The sequence below is a fragment of the Diuraphis noxia genome, unplaced genomic scaffold (assembly GCF_037042655.1).
Source record: "Diuraphis noxia isolate RWA-SAM2 unplaced genomic scaffold, SU_Dnox_SAM2 contig0011, whole genome shotgun sequence".
Classification (NCBI taxonomy): Eukaryota; Metazoa; Arthropoda; class Insecta; order Hemiptera; family Aphididae; genus Diuraphis; species Diuraphis noxia.
The window spans coordinates 1,295,285-1,319,914 of NW_028301721.1; positions in this window are offsets into that span (position 1 = coordinate 1,295,285).

Genomic DNA, 24,630 nt, shown 5'->3' on the forward strand with positions numbered 1-24,630 from the left:
TTTTACCAAATTTTTTTCCTATTTTTTGTATTCAGACAAATGTATTGTAAACACGTGTTTTAGATGTAAAATAATGTGAACTTAACGTTAAAAATATAAAAAGTATGATTAGTTCAATACAAATGACTTTAAACGATATTTAGCGGAATTATCACCATTTTTTACCAAATTTTTTCCCAAATTTTTTTTCTATTTTTTGTATTCACCCAAATGTATTGTAAATACGTGTTTTAGATGTAAAATAATGTGAACTTAACGATAAAAATATAAAAAGTATGATTAGTTCAATACAAATGACTTTAAACGATATTTAGCGGAATTATCACCATTTTTTACCAAATTTTTTTCCTATTTTTTGTATTCAGACAAATGTATTGTAAACACGTGTTTTAGATGTAAAATAATGTGAACTTAACGTTAAAAATATAAAAAGTATGATTAGTTTAATAGAAATGACTTAAGACGATATTTAGCGGATTCATCAGCTGTATTTCAAAATTTTTTTACGACCTTTTATATTCACCCAAATGTATTGTAAATACTTGTTTTAGATGTAAAATAATGTGAACTTAACGATAAAAATATAAAAAGTATGATTAGTTCAATACAAATGACTTTAAACGATATTTAGCGGAATTATCACAATTTTTTACCAAATTTTTTTCCTATTTTTTGTATTCAGACAAATGTATTGTAAACACGTGTTTTAGATGTAAAATAATGTGAACTTAACGATAAAAATATAAAAAGTATGATTAGTTCAATACAAATGACTTTAAACGATATTTAGCGGAATTATCACCATTTTTTACCAAATTTTTTCCCAAATTTTTTTTCTATTTTTTGTATTCACCCAAATGTATTGTAAATACGTGTTTTAGATGTAAAATAATGTGAACTTAACGATAAAAATATAAAAAGTATGATTAGTTCAATACAAATGACTTTAAACGATATTTAGCGGAATTATCACAATTTTTTACCAAATTTTTTTCCTATTTTTTGTATAGAGACAAATGTATTGTAAACACGTGTTTTAGATGTAAAATAATGTGAACTTAACGATAAAAATATAAAAAGTATGATTAGTTCAATACAAATGACTTTAAACGATATTTAGCGGAATTATCACCATTTTTTACCAAATTTTTTTCCTATTTTTTGTATTCAGACAAATGTATTGTAAACACGTGTTTTAGATGTAAAATAATGTGAACTTAACGTTAAAAATATAAAAAGTATGATTAGTTTAATAGAAATGACTTAAGACGATATTTAGCGGATTCATCAGCTGTATTTCAAAATTTTTTTACGACCTTTTATATTCACCCAAATGTATTGTAAATACTTGTTTTAGATGTAAAATAATGTGAACTTAACGATAAAAATATAAAAAGTATGATTAGTTCAATACAAATGACTTTAAACGATATTTAGAGGAATTATCACCATTTTTTACCAAATTTTTTTCCTATTTTTTGTATTCAGACAAATGTATTGTAAACACGTGTTTTAGATGTAAAATAATGTGAACTTAACGATAAAAATATAAAAAGTATGATTAGTTCAATACAAATGACTTTAAACGATATTTAGCGGAATTATCACCATTTTTTACCAAATTTTTTCCCAAATTTTTTTTCTATTTTTTGTATTCACCCAAATGTATTGTAAACTCGTGTTTTAGATGTAAAATAATGTGAACTTAACGTTAAAAATATAAAAAGTATGATTAGTTTAATAGAAATGACTTAAGACGATATTTAGCGGATTCATCACCTGTATGACCTTTTATATTCACCCAAATGTATTGTAAAGACGTTGTTTAGATGTAAAATTATGTGAACTTAACGATAAAAATATAAAAAGTATGATTAGTTCAATACAAATGACTTTAAACGATATTTAGCGGAATTATCACCATTTTTTACCCAATTTTTTCCCAAATTTTTTTTCTATTTTTTGTATTCACCCAAATGTATTGTAAACACGTGTTTTAGATGTAAAATAATGTGAACTTAACGTTAAAAATATAAAAAGTATGATTAGTTTAATAGAAATGACTTAAGACGATATTTAGCGGATTCATCACCTGTATTTCAAAATTTTTTTACGACCTTTTATATTCAACCAAATGTATTGTAAAGACGTGTTTTAGATGTAAAATTATGTGAACGTAACGATAAAAATATAAAAAGTATGATTAAATCAATACAAATGACTTTAAACGATATTTAGCGGAATTATCACCATTTTTTACCAAATTTTTTTCCTATTTTTTGTATTCAGACAAATGTATTGTAAACACGTGTTTTAGATGTAAAATAATGTGAACTTAACGTTAAAAATATAAAAAGTATGATTAGTTCAATACAAATGACTTTAAACGATATTTAGCGGAATTATCACCATTTTTTACCAAATTTTTTCCCAAATTTTTTTTCTATTTTTTGTATTCACCCAAATGTATTGTAAATACGTGTTTTAGATGTAAAATAATGTGAACTTAACGATAAAAATATAAAAAGTATGATTAGTTCAATACAAATGACTTTAAACGATATTTAGCGGAATTATCACCATTTTTTACCAAATTTTTTTCCTATTTTTTGTATTCAGACAAATGTATTGTAAACACGTGTTTTAGATGTAAAATAATGTGAACTTAACGTTAAAAATATAAAAAGTATGATTAGTTTAATAGAAATGACTTAAGACGATATTTAGCGGATTCATCAGCTGTATTTCAAAATTTTTTTACGACCTTTTATATTCACCCAAATGTATTGTAAATACTTGTTTTAGATGTAAAATAATGTGAACTTAACGATAAAAATATAAAAAGTATGATTAGTTCAATACAAATGACTTTAAACGATATTTAGCGGAATTATCACAATTTTTTACCAAATTTTTTTCCTATTTTTTGTATTCAGACAAATGTATTGTAAACACGTGTTTTAGATGTAAAATAATGTGAACTTAACGATAAAAATATAAAAAGTATGATTAGTTCAATACAAATGACTTTAAACGATATTTAGCGGAATTATCACCATTTTTTACCAAATTTTTTCCCAAATTTTTTTTCTATTTTTTGTATTCACCCAAATGTATTGTAAATACGTGTTTTAGATGTAAAATAATGTGAACTTAACGATAAAAATATAAAAAGTATGATTAGTTCAATACAAATGACTTTAAACGATATTTAGCGGAATTATCACCATTTTTTACCAAATTTTTTCCCAAATTTTTTTTCTATTTTTTGTATTCACCCAAATGTATTGTAAATACGTGTTTTAGATGTAAAATAATGTGAACTTAACGATAAAAATATAAAAAGTATGATTAGTTCAATACAAATGACTTTAAACGATATTTAGCGGAATTATCACCATTTTTTACCAAATTTTTTTCCTATTTTTTGTATTCAGACAAATGTATTGTAAACACGTGTTTTAGATGTAAAATAATGTGAACTTAACGTTAAAAATATAAAAAGTATGATTAGTTTAATAGAAATGACTTAAGACGATATTTAGCGGATTCATCAGCTGTATTTCAAAATTTTTTTACGACCTTTTATATTCACCCAAATGTATTGTAAATACTTGTTTTAGATGTAAAATAATGTGAACTTAACGATAAAAATATAAAAAGTATGATTAGTTCAATACAAATGACTTTAAACGATATTTAGAGGAATTATCACCATTTTTTACCAAATTTTTTTCCTATTTTTTGTATTCAGACAAATGTATTGTAAACACGTGTTTTAGATGTAAAATAATGTGAACTTAACGATAAAAATATAAAAAGTATGATTAGTTCAATACAAATGACTTTAAACGATATTTAGCGGAATTATCACCATTTTTTACCAAATTTTTTCCCAAATTTTTTTTCTATTTTTTGTATTCACCCAAATGTATTGTAAATACGTGTTTTAGATGTAAAATAATGTGAACTTAACGATAAAAATATAAAAAGTATGATTAGTTAAATACAAATGACTTTAAACGATATTTAGCGGAATTATCACCATTTTTTACCAAATTTTTTTCCTATTTTTTGTATTCAGACAAATGTATTGTAAACACGTGTTTTAGATGTAAAATAATGTGAACTTAACGTTAAAAATATAAAAAGTATGATTAGTTTAATAGAAATGACTTAAGACGATATTTAGCGGATTCATCAGCTGTATTTCAAAATTTTTTTACGACCTTTTATATTCACCCAAATGTATTGTAAATACTTGTTTTAGATGTAAAATAATGTGAACTTAACGATAAAAATATAAAAAGTATGATTAGTTCAATACAAATGACTTTAAACGATATTTAGCGGAATTATCACCATTTTTTACCAAATTTTTTTCCTATTTTTTGTATTCAGACAAATGTATTGTAAACACGTGTTTTAGATGTAAAATAATGTGAACTTAACGTTAAAAATATAAAAAGTATGATTAGTTTAATAGAAATGACTTAAGACGATATTTAGCGGATTCATCAGCTTTATTTCAAAATTTTTTTACGACCTTTTATATTCACCCAAATGTATTGTAAATACTTGTTTTAGATGTAAAATAATGTGAACTTAACGATAAAAATATAAAAAGTATGATTAGTTCAATACAAATGACTTTAAACGATATTTAGCGGAATTATCACCATTTTTTACCAAATTTTTTCCCAAATTTTTTTTCTATTTTTTGTATTCACCCAAATGTATTGTAAATACGTGTTTTAGATGTAAAATAGTGTGAACTTAACGATAAAAATATAAAAAGTATGATTAGTTCAATACAAATGACTTTAAACGATATTTAGCGGAATTATCACCATTTTTTACCAAATTTTTTTTCTATTTTTTGTATTCACCCAAATGTATTGTAAACTCGTGTTTTAGATGTAAAATAATGTGAACTTAACGTTAAAAATATAAAAAGTATGATTAGTTTAATAGAAATGACTTAAGACGATATTTAGCGGATTCATCACCTGTATGACCTTTTATATTCACCCAAATGTATTGTAAAGACGTTGTTTAGATGTAAAATTATGTGAACTTAACGATAAAAATATAAAAAGTATGATTAGTTCAATACAAATGACTTTAAACGATATTTAGCGGAATTATCACCATTTTTTACCCAATTTTTTCCCAAATTTTTTTTCTATTTTTTGTATTCACCCAAATGTATTGTAAACACGTGTTTTAGATGTAAAATAATGTGAACTTAACGTTAAAAATATAAAAAGTATGATTAGTTTAATAGAAATGACTTAAGACGATATTTAGCGGATTCATCACCTGTATCTCAAAATTTTTTTACGACCTTTTATATTCACCCAAATGTATTGTAAAGACGTTGTTTAGATGTAAAATTATGTGAACTTAACGATAAAAATATAAAAAGTATGATTAGTTCAATAAAAATGACTTTAAACGATATTTAGCGGAATTATCACCATTTTTTACCAAATTTTTTCCCAAATTTTTTTTCTATTTTTTGTATTCACCCAAATGTATTGTAAATACGTGTTTTAGATGTAAAATAATGTGAACTTAACGATAAAAATATAAAAAGTATGATTAGTTCAATACAAATGACTTTAAACGATATTTAGCGGAATTATCACCATTTTTTACCAAATTTTTTCCCAAATTTTTTTTCTATTTTTTGTATTCACCCAAATGTATTGTAAATACGTGTTTTAGATGTAAAATAATGTGAACTTAACGATAAAAATATAAAAAGTATGATTAGTTCAATACAAATGACTTTAAACGATATTTAGTGGAATTATCACCATTTTTTACCAAATTTTTTTTCTATTTTTTTTATTCACCCAAATGTATTGTAAACTCGTGTTTTAGATGTAAAATAATGTGAACTTAACGTTAAAAATATAAAAAGTATGATTAGTTTAATAGAAATGACTTAAGACGATATTTAGCGGTTTCATCACCTGTATTTCAAAATTTTTTTACGACCTTTTATATTCACCCAAATGTATTGTAAAGACGTGTTTTAGATGTAAAATAATGTGAACTTAACGATAAAAATATAAAAAGTATGATTAGTTCAATACAAATGACTTTAAACGATATTTAGCGGAATTATCACCATTTTTTACCAAATTTTTTCCCAAATTTTTTTTCTATTTTTTGTATTCACCCAAATGTATTGTAAATACGTGTTTTAGATGTAAAATAATGTGATCTAAACGATAAAAATATAAAAAGTATGATTAGTTCAATACAAATGACTTTAAACGATATTTAGCGGAATTATAACCATTTTTTACCAAATTTTTTTTCTATTTTTTGTATTCACCCAAATGTATTGTAAACACGTGTTTTAGATGTAAAATAATGTGAACTTAACGTTAAAAATATAAAAAGTATGATTAGTTAAATAGTAATGACTTAAGACGATATTTAGCGGATTCATCACCTGTATTTCAAAATTTTTTTACGACCTTTTATATTCACCCAAATGTATTGTAAAGACGTGTTTTAGATGTAAAATTATGTGAACGTAACGATAAAAATATAAAAAGTATGATTAGTTCAATACAAATGACTTTAAACGATATTTAGCGGAATTATCACCATTTTTTACCAAATTTTTTTCCTATTTTTTTGTATTCAGACAAATGTATTGTAAACACGTGTTTTAGATGTAAAATAATGTGAACTTAACGTTAAAAATATAAAAAGTATGATTAGTTTAATAGAAATGACTTAAGACGATATTTAGCGGATTCATCAGCTTTATTTCAAAATTTTTTTACGACCTTTTATATTCACCCAAATGTATTGTAAATACTTGTTTTAGATGTAAAATAATGTGAACTTAACAATAAAAATATAAAAAGTATGATTAGTTCAATACAAATGACTTTAAACGATATTTAGCGGAATTATCACCATTTTTTACCAAATTTTTTCCCAAATTTTTTTTCTATTTTTTGTATTCACCCAAATGTATTGTAAATACGTGTTTTAGATGTAAAATAGTGTGAACTTAACGATAAAAATATAAAAAGTATGATTAGTTCAATACAAATGACTTTAAACGATATTTAGCGGAATTATCACCATTTTTTACCAAATTTTTTTTCTATTTTTTGTATTCACCCAAATGTATTGTAAACTCGTGTTTTAGATGTAAAATAATGTGAACATAACGTTAAAAATATAAAAAGTATGATTAGTTTAATAGAAATGACTTAAGACGATATTTAGCGGATTCATCACCTGTATGACCTTTTATATTCACCCAAATGTATTGTAAAGACGTTGTTTAGATGTAAAATTATGTGAACTTAACGATAAAAATATAAAAAGTATGATTAGTTCAATACAAATGACTTTAAACGATATTTAGCGGAATTATCACCATTTTTTACCCAATTTTTTCCCAAATTTTTTTTCTATTTTTTGTATTCACCCAAATGTATTGTAAACACGTGTTTTAGATGTAAAATAATGTGAACTTAACGTTAAAAATATAAAAAGTATGATTAGTTTAATAGAAATGACTTAAGACGATATTTAGCGGATTCATCACCTGTATTTCAAAATTTTTTTACGAACTTTTATATTCACCCAAATGTATTGTAAAGACGTTGTTTAGATGTAAAATTATGTGAACTTAACGATAAAAATATAAAAAGTATGATTAGTTCAATACAAATGACTTTAAACGATATTTAGCGGAATTATCACCATTTTTTACCAAATTTTTTCCCAAATTTTTTTTCTATTTTTAGTATTCACCCAAATGTATTGTAAATACGTGTTTTAGATGTAAAATAATGTGAACTTAACGATAAAAATATAAAAAGTATGATTAGTTCAATACAAATGACTTTAAACGATATTTAGCGGAATTATCACCATTTTTTACCAAATTTTTTCCCAAATTTTTTTTCTATTTTTTGTATTCACCCAAATGTATTGTAAATACGTGTTTTAGATGTAAAATAATGTGAACTTAACGATAAAAATATAAAAAGTATGATTAGTTCAATACAAATGACTTTAAACGATATTTAGCGGAATTATCACCATTTTTTACCAAATTTTTTTTCTATTTTTTTTATTCACCCAAATGTATTGTAAACTCGTGTTTTAGATGTAAAATAATGTGAACTTAACGTTAAAAATATAAAAAGTATGATTAGTTTAATAGAAATGACTTAAGACGATATTTAGCGGTTTCATCACCTGTATTTCAAATTTTTTTTACGACCTTTTATATTCACCCAAATGTATTGTAAAGACGTGTTTTAGATGTAAAATAATGTGAACTTAACGATAAAAATATAAAAAGTATGATTAGTTCAATACAAATGACTTTAAACGATATTTAGCGGAATTATCACCATTTTTTACCAAATTTTTTTTCTATTTTTTGTATTCACCCAAATGTATTGTAAATACGTGTTTTAGATCTAAAATAATGTGATCTAAACGATAAAAATATAAAAAGTATGATTAGTTCAATACAAATGACTTTAAACGATATTTAGCGGAATTATCACCATTTTTTACCAAATTTTTTTTCTATTTTTTGTATTCACCCAAATGTATTGTAAACTCGTGTTTTAGATGTAAAATAATGTGAACTTAACGTTAAAAATATAAAAAGTATGATTAGTTTAATAGAAATGACTTAAGACGATATTTAGCGGATTCATCACCTGTATTTCAAAATTTTTTTACGACCTTTTATATTCACCCAAATGTATTGTAAAGACGTGTTTTAGATGTAAAATAATGTGAACTTAACGATAAAAATATAAAAAGTATGATTAGTTCAATACAAATGACTTTAAACGATATTTAGCGGAATTATCACCATTTTTTACCAAATTTTTTCCCAAATTTTTTTTCTATTTTTTGTATTCACCCAAATGTATTGTAAATACGTGTTTTAGATGTAAAATAATGTGATCTAAACGATAAAAATATAAAAAGTATGATTAGTTCAATACAAATGACTTTAAACGATATTTAGCGGAATTATCACCATTTTTTACCAAATTTTTTTTCTATTTTTTGTATTCACCCAAATGTATTGTAAACACGTGTTTTAGATGTAAAATAATGTGAACTTAACGTTAAAAATATAAAAAGTATGATTAGTTAAATAGTAATGACTTAAGACGATATTTAGCGGATTCATCACCTGTATTTCAAAATTTTTTTACGAACTTTTATATTCACCCAAATGTATTGTAAAGACGTGTTTTAGATGTAAAATTATGTGAACGTAACGATAAAAATATAAAAAGTATGATTAGTTCAATACAAATGACTTTAAACGATATTTAGCGGAATTATCACCATTTTTTACCAAATTTTTTTCCTATTTTTTGTATTCAGACAAATGTATTGTAAACACGTGTTTTAGATGTAAAATAATGTGAGCTTAACGTTAAAAATATAAAAAGTATGATTAGTTTAATAGAAATGACTTAAGACGATATTTAGCGGATTCATCAGCTTTATTTCAAAATTTTTTTACGACCTTTTATATTCACCCAAATGTATTGTAAATACTTGTTTTAGATGTAAAATAATGTGAACTTAACGATAAAAATATAAAAAGTATGATTAGTTCAATACAAATGACTTTAAACGATATTTAGCGGAATTATCACCATTTTTTACCAAATTTTTTCCCAAATTTTTTTTCTATTTTTTGTATTCACCCAAATGTATTGTAAATACGTGTTTTAGATGTAAAATAGTGTGAACTTAACGATAAAAATATAAAAAGTATGATTAGTTCAATACAAATGACTTTAAACGATATTTAGCGGAATTATCACCATTTTTTACCAAATTTTTTTTCTATTTTTTGTATTCACCCAAATGTATTGTAAACTCGTGTTTTAGATGTAAAATAATGTGAACTTAACGTTAAAAATATAAAAAGTATGATTAGTTTAAAAGAAATGACTTAAGACGATATTTAGCGGATTCATCACCTGTATGACCTTTTATATTCACCCAAATGTATTGTAAAGACTTTGTTTAGATGTAAAATTATGTGAACTTAACGATAAAAATATAAAAAGTATGATTAGTTCAATACAAATGACTTTAAACGATATTTAGCGGAATTATCACCATTTTTTACCCAATTTTTTCCCAAATTTTTTTTCTATTTTTTGTATTCACCCAAATGTATTGTAAACACGTGTTTTAGATATAAAATAATGTGAACTTAACGTTAAAAATATAAAAAGTATGATTAGTTTAATAGAAATGACTTAAGACGATATTTAGCGGATTCATCACCTGTATTTCAAAATTTTTTTACGACCTTTTATATTCACCCAAATGTATTGTAAAGACGTTTTTTAGATGTAAAATTATGTGAACTTAACGATAAAAATATAAAAAGTATGATTAGTTCAATACAAATGACTTTAAACGATATTTAGCGGAATTATCACCATTTTTTACCAAATTTTTTCCCAAATTTTTTTTCTATTTTTTGTATTCACCCAAATGTATTGTAAATACGTGTTTTAGATGTAAAATAATGTGAACTTAACGATAAAAATATAAAAAGTATGATTAGTTCAATACAAATGACTTTAAACGATATTTAGCGGAATTATCACCATTTTTTACCAAATTTTTTCTCAAATTTTTTTTCTATTTTTTGTATTCACCCAAATGTATTGTAAATACGTGTTTTAGATGTAAAATAATGTGAACTTAACGATAAAAATATAAAAAGTATGATTAGTTCAATACAAATGACTTTAAACGATATTTAGCGGAATTATCACCATTTTTTACCAAATTTTTTTTCTATTTTTTTTATTCACCCAAATGTATTGTAAACTCGTGTTTTAGATGTAAAATAATGTGAACTTAACGTTAAAAATATAAAAAGTATGATTAGTTTAATAGAAATGACTTAAGACGATATTTAGCGGTTTCATCACCTGTATTTCAAAATTTTTTTACGACCTTTTATATTCACCCAAATGTATTGTAAAGACGTGTTTTAGATGTAAAATAATGTGAACTTAACGATAAAAATATAAAAAGTATGATTAGTTCAATACAAATGACTTTAAACGATATTTAGCGGAATTATCACCATTTTTTACCAAATTTTTTCCCAAATTTTTTTTCTATTTTTTGTATTCACCCAAATGTATTGTAAATACGTGTTTTAGATGTAAAATAATGTGATCTAAACGATAAAAATATAAAAAGTATGATTAGTTCAATACAAATGACTTTAAACGATATTTAGCGGAATTATCACCATTTTTTACCAAATTTTTTTTCTATTTTTTGTATTCACCCAAATGTATTGTAAACACGTGTTTTAGATGTAAAATAATGTGAACTTAACGTTAAAAATATAAAAAGTATGATTAGTTTAATAGTAATGACTTAAGACGATATTTAGCGGATTCATCACCTGTATTTCAAAATTTTTTTACGACCTTTTATATTCACCCAAATGTATTGTAAAGACGTGTTTTAGATGTAAAATTATGTGAACGTAACGATAAAAATATAAAAAGTATGATTAGTTCAATACAAATGACTTTAAACGATATTTAGCGGAATTATCACCATTTTTTACCAAATTTTTTTCCTATTTTTTGTATTCAGACAAATGTATTGTAAACACGTGTTTTAGATGTAAAATAATGTGAACTTAACGTTAAAAATATAAAAAGTATGATTAGTTTAATAGAAATGACTTAAGACGATATTTAGCGGATTCATCAGCTTTATTTCAAAATTTTTTTACGACCTTTTATATTCACCCAAATGTATTGTAAATATTTGTTTTAGATGTAAAATAATGTGAACTTAACGATAAAAATATAAAAAGTATGATTAGTTCAATACAAATGACTTTAAACGATATTTAGCGGAATTATCACCATTTTTTACCAAATTTTTTCCCAAATTTTTTTTCTATTTTTTGTATTCACCCAAATGTATTGTAAATACGTGTTTTAGATGTAAAATAGTGTGAACTTAACGATAAAAATATAAAAAGTATGATTAGTTCAATACAAATGACTTTAAACGATATTTAGCGGAATCATCACCATTTTTTACCAAATTTTTTTTCTATTTTTTGTATTCACCCAAATGTATTGTAAACTCGTGTTTTAGATGTAAAATAATGTGAACTTAACGTTAAAAATATAAAAAGTATGATTAGTTTAATAGAAATGACTTAAGACGATATTTAGCGGATTCATCACCTGTATGACCTTTTATATTCACCCAAATGTATTGTAAAGACGTTGTTTAGATGTAAAATTATGTGAACTTAACGATAAAAATATAAAAAGTATGATTAGTTCAATACAAATGACTTTAAACGATATTTAGCGGAATTATCACCATTTTTTACCCAATTTTTTCCCAAATTTTTTTTCTATTTTTTGTATTCACCCAAATGTATTGTAAACACGTGTTTTAGATGTAAAATAATGTGAACTTAACGTTAAAAATATAAAAAGTATGATTAGTTTAATAGAAATGACTTAAGACGATATTTAGCGGATTCATCACCTGTATTTCAAAATTTTTTTACGACCTTTTATATTCACCCAAATGTATTGTAAAGACGTTGTTTAGATGTAAAATTATGTGAACTTAACGATAAAAATATAAAAAGTATGATTAGTTCAATACAAATGACTTTAAACGATATTTAGCGGAATTATCACCATTTTTTACCAAATTTTTTCCCAAATTTTTTTTCTATTTTTTGTATTCACCCAAATGTATTGTAAATACGTGTTTTAGATGTAAAATAATGTGAACTTAACGATAAAAATATAAAAAGTATGATTAGTTCAATACAAATGACTTTAAACGATATTTAGCGGAATTATCACCATTTTTTACCAAATTTTTTCCCAAATTTTTTTTCTATTTTTTGTATTCACCCAAATGTATTGTAAATACGTGTTTTAGATGTAAAATAATGTGAACTTAACGATAAAAATATAAAAAGTATGATTAGTTCAATACAAATGACTTTAAACGATATTTAGCGGAATTATCACCATTTTTTACCAAATTTTTTTTCTATTTTTTTTATTCACCCAAATGTATTGTAAACTCGTGTTTTAGATGTAAAATAATGTGAACTTAACGTTAAAAATATAAAAAGTATGATTAGTTTAATAGAAATGACTTAAGACGATATTTAGCGGATTCATCACCTGTATTTCAAAATTTTTTTACGACCTTTTATATTCACCCAAATGTATTGTAAAGACGTGTTTTAGATGTAAAATAATGTGAACTTAACGATAAAAATATAAAAAGTATGATTAGTTCAATACAAATGACTTTAAACGATATTTAGCGGAATTATCACCATTTTTTACCAAATTTTTTCCCAAATTTTTTTTCTATTTTTTGTATTCACCCAAATGTATTGTAAATACGTGTTTTAGATGTAAAATAATGTGAACTTAACGATAAAAATATAAAAAGTATGATTAGTTCAATACAAATGACTTTAAACGATATTTAGCGGAATTATCACCATTTTTTACCCAATTTTTTTTCTATTTTTTGTATTCACCCAAATGTATTGTAAACACGTGTTTTAGATGTAAAATAATGTGAACTTAACGTTAAAAATATAAAAAGTATGATTAGTTAAATAGTAATGACTTAAGACGATATTTAGCGGATTCATCACCTGTATTTCAAAATTTTTTTACGACCTTTTCTATTCACCCAAATGTATTGTAAAGACGTGTTTTAGATGTAAAATTATGTGAACGTAACGATAAAAATATAAAAAGTATGATTAGTTCAATACAAATGACTTTAAACGATATTTAGCGGAATTATCACCATTTTTTACCAAATGTTTTTCCTATTTTTTGTATTCAGACAAATGTATTGTAAACACGTGTTTTAGATGTAAAATAATGTGAACTTAACGATAAAAATATAAAAAGTATGATTAGTTCAATACAAATGACTTTAAACGATATTTAGCGGAATTATCACCATTTTTTACCAAATTTTTTCCCAAATTTTTTTTCTATTTTTTGTATTCACCCAAATGTATTGTAAATACGTGTTTTAGATGTAAAATAATGTGAACTTAACGATAAAAATATAAAAAGTATGATTAGTTCAATACAAATGACTTTAAACGATATTTAGCGGAATTATCACCATTTTTTACCAAATTTTTTCCCAAATTTTTTTTCTATTTTTTGTATTCACCCAAATGTATTGTAAATACGTGTTTTAGATGTAAAATAATGTGAACTTAACGATAAAAATATAAAAAGTATGATTAGTTCAATACAAATGACTTTAAACGATATTTAGCGGAATTATCACCATTTTTTACCAAATTTTTTTTCTATTTTTTTTATTCACCCAAATGTATTGTAAACTCGTGTTTTAGATGTAAAATAATGTGAACTTAACGTTAAAAATATAAAAAGTATGATTAGTTTAATAGAAATGACTTAAGACGATATTTAGCGGTTTCATCACCTGTATTTCAAAATTTTTTTACGACCTTTTATATTCACCCAAATGTATTGTAAAGACGTGTTTTAGATGTAAAATAATGTGAACTTAACGATAAAAATATAAAAAGTATGATTAGTTCAATACAAATGACTTTAAACGATATTTAGCGGAATTATCACCATTTTTTACCAAATTTTTTCCCAAATTTTTTTTCTATTTTTTGTATTCACCCAAATGTATTGTAAATACGTGTTTTAGATGTAAAATAATGTGATCTAAACGATAAAAATATAAAAAGTATGATTAGTTCAATACAAATGACTTTAAACGATATTTAGCGGAATTATCACCATTTTTTACCAAATTTTTTTTCTATTTTTTGTATTCACCCAAATGTATTGTAAACACGTGTTTTAGATGTAAAATAATGTGAACTTAACGTTAAAAATATAAAAAGTATGATTAGTTTAATAGTAATGACTTAAGACGATATTTAGCGGATTCATCACCTGTATTTCAAAATTTTTTTACGACCTTTTATATTCACCCAAATGTATTGTAAAGACGTGTTTTAGATGTAAAATTATGTGAACGTAACGATAAAAATATAAAAAGTATGATTAGTTCAATACAAATGACTTTAAACGATATTTAGCGGAATTATCACCATTTTTTACCAAATTTTTTTCCTATTTTTTGTATTCAGACAAATGTATTGTAAACACGTGTTTTAGATGTAAAATAATGTGAACTTAACGTTAAAAATATAAAAAGTATGATTAGTTTAATAGAAATGACTTAAGACGATATTTAGCGGATTCATCACCTGTATTTCAAAATTTTTTTACGACCTTTTATATTCACCCAAATGTATTGTAAAGACGTGTTTTAGATGTAAAATAATGTGAACTTAACGATAAAAATATAAAAAGTATGATTAGTTCAATACAAATGACTTTAAACGATATTTAGCGGAATTATCACCATTTTTTACCAAATTTTTTTTCTATTTTTTGTATTCACCCAAATGTATTGTAAACACGTGTTTTAGATGTAAAATAATGTGAACTTAACGTTAAAAATATAAAAAGTATGATTAGTTTAATAGTAATGACTTAAGACGATATTTAGCGGATTCATCACCTGTATTTCAAAATTTTTTTACGACCTTTTATATTCACCCAAATGTATTGTAAAGACGTGTTTTAGATGTAAAATTATGTGAACATAACGATAAAAATATAAAAAGTATGATTAGTTCAATACAAATGACTTTAAACGATATTTAGCGGAATTATCACCATTTTTTACCAAATTTTTTTCCTATTTTTTGTATTCAGACAAATGTATTGTAAACACATGTTTTAGATGTAAAATAATGTGAACTTAACGTTAAAAATATAAAAAGTATGATTAGTTTAATAGAAATGACTTAAGACGATATTTAGCGGATTCATCACCTGTATTTCAAAATTTTTTTACGACCTTTTATATTCACCCAAATGTATTGTAAAGACGTGTTTTAGATGTAAAATAATGTGAACTTAACGATAAAAATATAAAAAGTATGATTAGTTCAATACAAATGACTTTAAACGATATTTAGCGGAATTATCACCATTTTTTACCAAATTTTTTCCCAAATTTTTTTTCTATTTTTTGTATTCACCCAAATGTATTGTAAATACGTGTTTTAGATGTAAAATAATGTGAACTTAACGATAAAAATATAAAAAGTATGATTAGTTCAATACAAATGACTTTAAACGATATTTAGCGGAATTATCACCATTTTTTACCCAATTTTTTTTCTATTTTTTGTATTCACCCAAATGTATTGTAAACACGTGTTTTAGATGTAAAATAATGTGAACTTAACGTTAAAAATATAAAAAGTATGATTAGTTAAATAGTAATGACTTAAGACGATATTTAGCGGATTCATCACCTGTATTTCAAAATTTTTTTACGACCTTTTCTATTCACCCAAATGTATTGTAAAGACGTGTTTTAGATGTAAAATTATGTGAACGTAACGATAAAAATATAAAAAGTATGATTAGTTCAATACAAATGACTTTAAACGATATTTAGCGGAATTATCACCATTTTTTACCAAATGTTTTTCCTATTTTTTGTATTCAGACAAATGTATTGTAAACACGTGTTTTAGATGTAAAATAATGTGAACTTAACGTTAAAAATATAAAAAGTATGATTAGTTTAATAGAAATGACTTAAGACGATATTTAGCGGATTCATCACCTGTATTTCAAAATTTTTTTACGACCTTTTATATTCACCCAAATGTATTGTAAAGACGTGTTTTAGATGTAAAATAATGTGAACTTAACGATAAAAATATAAAAAGTATGATTAGTTCAATACAAATGACTTTAAACGATATTTAGCGGAATTATCACCATTTTTTACCAAATTTTTTTTCTATTTTTTGTATTCACCCAAATGTATTGTAAACACGTGTTTTAGATGTAAAATAATGTGAACTTAACGTTAAAAATATAAAAAGTATGATTAGTTTAATAGTAATGACTTAAGACGATATTTAGCGGATTCATCACCTGTATTTCAAAATTTTTTTACGACCTTTTATATTCACCCAAATGTATTGTAAAGACGTGTTTTAGATGTAAAATTATGTGAACATAACGATAAAAATATAAAAAGTATGATTAGTTCAATACAAATGACTTTAAACGATATTTAGCGGAATTATCACCATTTTTTACCAAATTTTTTTCCTATTTTTTGTATTCAGACAAATGTATTGTAAACACATGTTTTAGATGTAAAATAATGTGAACTTAACGTTAAAAATATAAAAAGTATGATTAGTTTAATAGAAATGACTTAAGACGATATTTAGCGGATTCATCACCTGTATTTCAAAATTTTTTTACGACCTTTTATATTCACCCAAATGTATTGTAAAGACGTGTTTTAGATGTAAAATAATGTGAACTTAACGATAAAAATATAAAAAGTATGATTAGTTCAATACAAATGACTTTAAACGATATTTAGCGGAATTATCACCATTTTTTACCAAATTTTTTCCCAAATTTTTTTTCTATTTTTTGTATTCACCCAAATGTATTGTAAATACGTGTTTTAGATGTAAAATAATGTGAACTTAACGATAAAAATATAAAAAGTATGATTAGTTCAATACAAATGACTTTAAACGATATTTAGCGGAATTATCACCATTTTTTACCCAATTTTTTTTCTATTTTTTGTATTCACCCAAATGTATTGTAAACACGTGTTTTAGATGTAAAATAATGTGAACTTAACGTTAAAAATATAAAAAGTATGATTAGTTAAATAGTAATGACTTAAGACGATATTTAGCGGATTCATCACCTGTATTTCAAAATTTTTTTACGACCTTTTCTATTCACCCAAATGTATTGTAAAGACGTGTTTTAGATGTAAAATTATGTGAACGTAACGATAAAAATATAAAAAGTATGATTAGTTCAATACAAATGACTTTAAACGATATTTAGCGGAATTATCACCATTTTTTACCAAATGTTTTTCCTATTTTTTGTATTCAGACAAATGTATTGTAAACACGTGTTTTAGATGTAAAATAATGTGAACTTAACGTTAAAAATATAAAAAGTATGATTAGTTTAATAGAAATGACTTAAGACGATATTTAGCGGATTCATCACCCGTATTTCAAAATTTTTTTACGACCTTTTATATTCACCCAAATGTATTGTAAAGACGTGTTTTAGATGTAAAATAATGTGAACTTAACGATAAAAATATAAAAAGTATGATTAGTTCAATACAAATGACATTAAACGATATTTAGCGGAATTATCACCATTTTTTACCAAATTTTTTTTCTATTTTTTGTATTCACCCAAATGTATTGTAAACACGTGTTTTAGATGTAAAATAATGTGAACTTAACGTTAAAAATATAAAAAGTATGATTAGTTTAATAGTAATGACTTAAGACGATATTTAGCGGATTCATCACCTGTATTTCAAAATTTTTTTACGACCTTTTATATTCACCCAAATGTATTGTAAAGACGTGTTTTAGATGTAAAATTATGTGAACGTAACGATAAAAATATAAAAAGTATGATTAAATCAATACAAATGACTTTAAACGATATTTAGCGGAATTATCACCATTTTTTACCAAATTTTTTTCCTATTTTTTGTATTCAGACAAATGTATTGTAAACACGTGTTTTAGATGTAAAATAATGTGAACTTAACGTTAAAAATATAAAAAGTATGATTAGTTTAATAGAAATGACTTAAGACGATATTTAGCGGATTCATCACCCGTATTTCAAAATTTTTTTACGACCTTTTATATTCACCCAAATGTATTGTAAAGACGTGTTTTAGATGTAAAATTATGTGAACTTAACGATAAAAATATAAAAAGTATGATTAGTTCAATACAAATGACTTTAAACGATATTTAGCGGAATTATCACCATTTTTTACCAAATTTTTTTTCTATTTTTTGTATTCACCCAAATGTATTGTAAACTCGTGTTTTAGATGTAAAATAATGTGAACTTAACGTTAAAAATATAAAAAGTATGATTAGTTTAATAGAAATGACTTAAGACGATATTTAGCGGATTCATCACCTGTATTTCAAAATTTTTTTACGACCTTTTATATTCACCCAAATGTATTGTAAAGACGTTGTTTAGATGTAAAATTATGTGAACTTAACGATAAAAATATAAAAAGTATGATTAGTTCAATACAAATGACTTTAAACGATATTTAGCGGAATTATCACCATTTTTTACCCAATTTTTTCCCAAATTTTTTTTCTATTTTTTGTATTCACCCAAATGTATTGTAAACACGTGTTTTAGATGTAAAATAATGTGAACTTAACGATAAAAATATAAAAAGTATGATTAGTTAAATAGTAATGACTTAAGACGATATTTAGCGGATTCATCACCTGTATTTCAAAATTTTTTTACGACCTTTTATATTCACCCAAATGTATTGTAAAGACGTGTTTTAGATGTAAAATTATGTGAACTTAACGATAAAAATATAAAAAGTATGATTAGTTCAATACAAATGACTTTAAACGATATTTAGCGGAATTATCACCATTTTTTACCAAATGTTTTTCCTATTTTTTGTATTCAGACAAATGTATTGTAAACACGTGTTTTAGATGTAAAATAATGTGAACTTAACGTTAAAAATATAAAAAGTATGATTAGTTTAATAGAAATGACTTAAGACGATATTTAGCGGATTCATCACCCGTATTTCAAAATTTTTTTACGACCTTTTATATTCACCCAAATGTATTGTAAAGACGTGTTTTAGATGTAAAATTATGTGAACTTAACGATAAAAATATAAAAAGTATGATTAGTTCAATACAAATGACTTTAAACGATATTTAGCGGAATTATCACCATTTTTTACCCAATTTTTTCCCAAATTTTTTTTCTATTTTTTGTATTCACCCAAATGTATTGTAAATACGTGTTTTAGATGTAAAATAATGTGAACTTAACGTTAAAAATATAAAAAGTATGATTAGTTTAATAGAAATGACTTAAGACGATATTTAGCGGATTCATCACCTGTATTTCAAAATTTTTTTACGACCTTTTATATTCACCCAAATGTATTGTAAAGACGTGTTTTAGATGTAAAATAATGTGAACTTAACGATAAAAATATAAAAAGTATGATTAGTTCAATACAAATGACATTAAACGATATTTAGCGGAATTATCACCATTTTTTACCAAATTTTTTTTCTATTTTTTGTATTCACCCAAATGTATTGTAAACACGTGTTTTAGATGTAAAATAATGTGAACTTAACGTTAAAAATATAAAAAGTATGATTAGTTTAATAGTAATGACTTAAGACGATATTTAGCGGATTCATCACCTGTATTTCAAAATTTTTTTACGACCTTTTATATTCACCCAAATGTATTGTAAAGACGTGTTTTAGATGTAAAATTATGTGAACGTAACGATAAAAATATAAAAAGTATGATTAAATCAATACAAATGACTTTAAACGATATTTAGCGGAATTATCACCATTTTTTACCAAATTTTTTTCCTATTTTTTGTATTCAGACAAATGTATTGTAAACACGTGTTTTAGATGTAAAATAATGTGAACTTAACGTTAAAAATATAAAAAGTATGATTAGTTTAATAGAAATGACTTAAGACGATATTTAGCGGATTCATCACCCGTATTTCAAAATTTTTTTACGACCTTTTATATTCACCCAAATGTATTGTAAAGACGTGTTTTAGATGTAAAATTATGTGAACTTAACGATAAAAATATAAAAAGTATGATTAGTTCAATACAAATGACTTTAAACGATATTTAGCGGAATTATCACCATTTTTTACCAAATTTTTTTTCTATTTTTTGTATTCACCCAAATGTATTGTAAACTCGTGTTTTAGATGTAAAATAATGTGAACTTAACGTTAAAAATATAAAAAGTATGATTAGTTTAATAGAAATGACTTAAGACGATATTTAGCGGATTCAATACCAGTATTTCAAAATTTTTTTACGACCTTTTATATTCACCCAAATGTATTGTAAAGACGTTGTTTAGATGTAAAATTATGTGAACTTAACGATAAAAATATAAAAAGTATGATTAGTTCAATACAAATGACTTTAAACGATATTTAGCGGAATTATCACCATTTTTTACCCAATTTTTTCCCAAATTTTTTTTCTATTTTTTGTATTCACCCAAATGTATTGTAAACACGTGTTTTAGATGTAAAATAATGTGAACTTAACGATAAAAATATAAAAAGTATGATTAGTTCAATACAAATGACTTTAAACGATATTTAGCGGAATTATCACCATTTTTTACCAAATTTTTTCACAAATTTTTTTTCTATTTTTTGTATTCACCCAAATGTATTGTAAATACGTGTTTTAGATGTAAAATAATGTGAACTTAACGATAAAAATATAAAAAGTATGATTAGTTCAATACAAATGACTTTAAACGATATTTAGCGGAATTATCACCATTTTTTACCAAATTTTTTTTCTATTTTTTTTATTCACCCAAATGTATTGTAAACTCGTGTTTTAGATGTAAAATAATGTGAACTTAACGTTAAAAATATAAAAAGTATGATTAGTTTAATAGAAATGACTTAAGACGATATTTAGCGGTTTCATCACCTGTATTTCAAAATTTTTTTACGACCTTTTATATTCACCCAAATGTATTGTAAAGACGTGTTTTAGATGTAAAATTATGTGAACTTAACGATAAAAATATAAAAAGTATGATTAGTTCAATACAAATGACTTAAGACGATATTTAGCGGATTCATCACCTGTATTTCAAAATTTTTTTACGACCTTTTATATTCACCCAAATGTATTGTAAAGACGTGTTTTAGATGTAAAATAATGTGAACTTAACGATAAAAATATAAAAAGTATGATTAGTTCAATACAAATGACTTTAAACGATATTTAGCGGAATTATCACCATTTTTTACCAAATTTTTTTCCTATTTTTTGTATTCAGACAAATGTATTGTAAACACGTGTTTTAGATGTAAAATAATGTGAACTTAACGTTAAAAATATAAAAAGTATGATTAGTTTAATAGAAATGACTTAAGACGATATTTAGCGGATTCGTCACCTGTATTTCAAAATTTTTTTACGACCTTTTATATTCACCCAAATGTATTGTAAAGACGTGTTTTAGATGTAAAATAATGTGAACTTAACGATAAAAATATAAAAAGTATGATTAGTTCAATACAAATGACTTTAAACGATATTTAGCGGAATTATCACCATTTTTTACCAAATTTTTTTTCTATTTTTTGTATTCACCCAAATGTATTGTAAACACGTGTTTTAGATGTAAAATAATGTGAACTTAACGTTAAAAATATAAAAAGTATGATTAGTTTAATAGTAATGACTTAAGACGATATTTAGCGGATTCATCACCTGTATTTCAAAATTTTTTTACGACCTTTTATATTCACCCAAATGTATTGTAAAGACGTGTTTTAGATGTAAAATTATGTGAACGTAACGATAAAAATATAAAAAGTATGATTAGTTCAATACAAATGACTTTAAACGATATTTAGCGGAATTATCACCATTTTTTACCAAATTTTTTTCCTATTTTTTGTATTCAGACAAATGTATTGTAAACACGTGTTTTAGATGTAAAATAATGTGAACTTAACGTTAAAAATATAAAAAGTATGATTAGTTTAATAGAAATGACTTAAGACGATATTTAGCGGATTCATCACCTGTATTTCAAAATTTTTTTACGACCTTTTATATTCACCCAAATGTATTGTAAAGACGTGTTTTAGATGTAAAATAATGTGAACTTAACGATAAAAATATAAAAAGTATGATTAGTTCAATACAAATGACTTTAAACGATATTTAGCGGAATTATCACCATTTTTTACCCAATTTTATTTCTATTTTTTGTATTCACCCAAATGTATTGTAAACACGTGTTTTAGATGTAAAATAATGTGAACTTAACGTTAAAAATATAAAAAGTATGATTAGTTAAATAGTAATGACTTAAGACGATATTTAGCGGATTCATCACCTGTATTTCAAAATTTTTTTACGACCTTTTCTATTCACCCAAATGTATTGTAAAGACTTGTTTTAGATGTAAAATTATGTGAACGTAACGATAAAAATATAAAAAGTATGATTAGTTCAATACAAATGACTTTAAACGATATTTAGCGGAATTATCACCATTTTTTACCAAATGTTTTTCCTATTTTTTGTATTCAGACAAATGTATTGTAAACACGTGTTTTAGATGTAAAATAATGTGAACTTAACGTTAAAAATATAAAAAGTATGATTAGTTTAATAGAAATGACTTAAGACGATATTTAGCGGATTCATCACCCGTATTTCAAAATTTTTTTACGACCTTTTATATTCACCCAAATGTATTGTAAAGACGTGTTTTAGATGTAAAATTATGTGAACTTAACGATAAAAATATAAAAAGTATGATTAGTTCAATACAAATGACTTTAAACGATATTTAGCGGAATTATCACCATTTTTTACCCAATTTTTTCCCAAATTTTTTTTCTATTTTTTGTATTCACCCAAATGTATTGTAAATACGTGTTTTAGATGTAAAATAATGTGAACTTAACGTTAAAAATATAAAAAGTATGATTAGTTTAATAGAAATGACTTAAGACGATATTTAGCGGATTCATCACCTGTATTTCAAAATTTTTTTACGACCTTTTATATTCACCCAAATGTATTGTAAAGACGTGTTTTAGATGTAAAATAATGTGAACTTAACGATAAAAATATAAAAAGTATGATTAGTTCAATACAAATGACATTAAACGATATTTAGCGGAATTATCACCATTTTTTACCAAATTTTTTTTCTATTTTTTGTATTCACCCAAATGTATTGTAAACACGTGTTTTAGATGTAAAATAATGTGAACTTAACGATAAAAATATAAAAAGTATGATTAGTTCAATACAAATGACTTTAAACGATATTTAGCGGAATTATCACCATTTTTTACCAAATTTTTTCACAAATTTTTTTTCTATTTTTTGTATTCACCCAAATGTATTGTAAATACGTGTTTTAGATGTAAAATAATGTGAACTTAACGATAAAAATATAAAAAGTATGATTAGTTCAATACAAATGACTTTAAACGATATTTAGCGGAATTATCACCATTTTTTACCAAATTTTTTTTCTATTTTTTTTATTCACCCAAATGTATTGTAAACTCGTGTTTTAGATGTAAAATAATGTGAACTTAACGTTAAAAATATAAAAAGTATGATTAGTTTAATAGAAATGACTTAAGACGATATTTAGCGGTTTCATCACCTGTATTTCAAAATTTTTTTACGACCTTTTATATTCACCCAAATGTATTGTAAAGACGTGTTTTAGATGTAAAATTATGTGAACTTAACGATAAAAATATAAAAAGTATGATTAGTTCAATACAAATGACTTA